Here is a 2,888-nt window from a genome sequence, read left to right as displayed (position 1 = left end):
GCAAGGGGAAGTGGTCTTTTCTGGTTTCTTGATTTAGCCTTCTGTAGTCAATGCAAACCCTCCAACTATTTTGCACTCTTGTTGGAATCAGCTCCTCTTTTTCATTCTTGACTACAGTGAGGCCAGTCTTCTTTGGAACAACATGGATAGGGCTAACCCACTGACTGTCAGAAATGGGGTAGATGATCCCAGCTTGTAGAAGCTTGGTCACCTCCTTCTTTACAACATCCGAGATGACAGGGTTGAGTCGCCTTTGTGGCTGTCTCACTGGCTTTCCTCCATCTTCCAACAATATCCTGTGCATGCATGTTGATGGGCTAATACCAGGGATGTCAGCCAATGTCCATCCAATTGCCTTCTTATGCTTCTTAAGAACTTGCAACAACCTCTGCTCTTGTTCAGCAGTGAGGGAGGTGGAAATGATGACAGGCAGTTTGTCCTCCTCCTCTAAGTAAACATACTTGAGGTTGTCTGGTAGTGGTTTCAACTCTAGAGTATTGGATGCTGGCTGAATATCAGGGACTAGAGGGGAGGGAGAAATGGGTTCCACAGCCTGTACTTGAGCATAACAATCAGATGCATATGTACTTCCTGCAACATGGTTAGTGCAACCTGATTGTATAACATCAAAGTGAATAGGTACAACATCCAGAGAGTCAAACTCTGTACATTCAGCATTATCCACATCATATTCAGCATCATCATAATCAGAATCAGAATTAGAATCAAGAACATCAATGCATGCAAATTCAGATAACTCAGACACGGATGAATGTTTTAATGTATGCAAAGAGTGGAAATCAGAAATCAATCCATCAACAGCATCATCAATAATATCCACGTGAAAAATAGAATGATCCTCAGAAGGATGTTTCATGGCATCCAGAATGTTGAATCGCACAACAATATCATCAAACTCCATGGACAAAGTACCTGCATGGACATAAATTTTGGTTCGTGCAGTTTTCAAAAATGGTCTGCCTAAAATGATTGGTGTAGAACCATGTGAAAATCCCTCTTCCATATCAAGAATGTAAAAATCAGCAGGGAAAATCAATTCACCAACACGAACCAAAACATCATCAACCAAACCTGCGGGGTGGGTAACACTTTTATTTGCCAACTGAATCACCACACCCGTAGGTTGCAAGGGTCCAAGAGAAAGAGATTTAAAAGTAGACAGAGGCATTACATTTATTGAAGCACCAAGATCAAGCATTGCATTTTCAAATTTATTGTTACCTATGATGCAAGGTACACAAAATGTACCTGGGTCCTTGCACTTCTCAGGAATCTGAGGAACAAATTTACCTATCAATGCTGACACGTTTCTGCCCATGCTGATCTTTTCGTTTCCCTTTAGCCTCCTCTTGTGCGTGCATAGCTCCTTCAAGAACTTTGCATATCTGGGAATCTGTTTAATGGCATCCAACAGAGGTATGTTCACCTCCACCTTCCTGAAAGTTTCTAAGATCTCCCTGTCAACCTCTTCCATCTTTTTGCTTGGAATGGCTCTTGGAGGGAAAGGAAGAGGTATGGAAGGTGCAGCAGTAGAGGTGGAAGGTGTAGAAGTCGCACCAGATGTGGAAGGACCAACTGCATGAGCATCATGCTTTCTCTGAAGTGTGGCAAGGTGGGCTTCCTTTGGAGGTGTAGGCTCGGAAGTGGGATCTTCAATGTTCTTCCCAGATCTCAAAGTAATGGCACTCACATTCCTAGGATTTTCCACCGTCTGTGATGGAAGCTTGTCAGAATTCTGAGCTTGTGCCTGGTTTAGCTGAGTGGCCATCTGCCCCATTTGATTTGTTAAACTCTGGATTGAGGCCCTAGTCTCCTGCTAGAATTGCATATTTTGAAGGGTCATCATCTTGACTAACTCCTCCAATGAAGTAGAAGAAGAAGGTGCAGGTGCTGCAGCAAGAGCTGGTGTGGGTACAGGTGGAACAGGAGCAGCTTGTGGTGTAGGTGCAACTATTTGTTGTGGAGGTGGTTGCACATTTTGAAATTGTTGGGGCTGCTGGTTACCCTAGTTTCCCCATCTCAAATTAGGGTGATTCCTCCATCCTGGACTATATCTGTTGGTTGACAAATCATGGTGGTTTTGTTGTTGTTGTTGGGGCCTATTGTTGTTGAAAATATTTGCTGCATAGGCCTGAGGTGTGTCCACTGGTGTAGAAGAAGAAGGAGAAACAGCTTGTTGTTGCAATGCTGGGCAAGAGTCTGTAAAATGATCAACAGATGTACAAAGGCCACAAACTCTTGCAGCTGGAGCTCTCTGATTGGAAGCAAGTTGGTTGACTAGTGTGGTAAGAGCATCAATCTTACTCTCCAACTTCTTCGTGTACTCGGTTGCTCCTACATCATGAACACCTCTAACAACTATGGCATCACTCCTTGTGCCAAATTGTTGAGAATTTGAAGCCATGTTCTCTATCAGTTGTCTGGCTGCAGCGGGGGTTATGTTACCAAGGGCACCACCACTTGCGGCATCAATCATATTTCGATCCATGTGGTGCAAGCCTTCATAAAAATACTGCAGAAGGAGATGTTCAGAAATCTGATGGTGTGGACAACTTGAACAGAGATTCTTGAACCTCTCCCAGTACTCATAAAGGGTCTCCCCAGATTGCTGCTTGATGCCAGAAATCTCCTTCCTTATGGCTGTTGTCCTTGAAGCAGGAAAGAACTTGGCAAGGAACAATCTCTTCAGGTCATCCCAGCTTATGATGGACCTGGGTGCTAGGTAGTACAGCCAGTCTTTCGCATTACCCTCCAAAGAATGAGGGAACGCCTTCAAGTATACATGGTCCTCTTGTACATCTGCAGGCTTCATGGTGGAACAGACGACATGAAACTGCTTCAAGTGTTTGCACGGGTCCTCACCTGCA

The 2,888-nt window shown here is 44.2% G+C and overlaps 1 non-coding gene across 1 annotated transcript; it reads left to right on the top strand.

Moving 5' to 3' along the window:
* Positions 1–2,555: 2,555 nt before the first annotated feature.
* Positions 2,556–2,662, top strand: LOC114186429. The gene has a single exon (XR_003605087.1). It is a non-coding gene; the product is annotated as a small nucleolar RNA R71 (small nucleolar RNA).
* The last annotated feature ends 226 nt before the right edge of the window (positions 2,663–2,888 follow it).

This window comes from Vigna unguiculata, chromosome 5 (genome assembly GCF_004118075.2).
Source record: "Vigna unguiculata cultivar IT97K-499-35 chromosome 5, ASM411807v1, whole genome shotgun sequence".
Taxonomy (NCBI): Eukaryota; Viridiplantae; Streptophyta; class Magnoliopsida; order Fabales; family Fabaceae; genus Vigna; species Vigna unguiculata.
The sequence above is the reverse complement of the archived record's forward strand: the minus strand, read 5'-3'. Positions and strand labels throughout refer to the sequence as shown.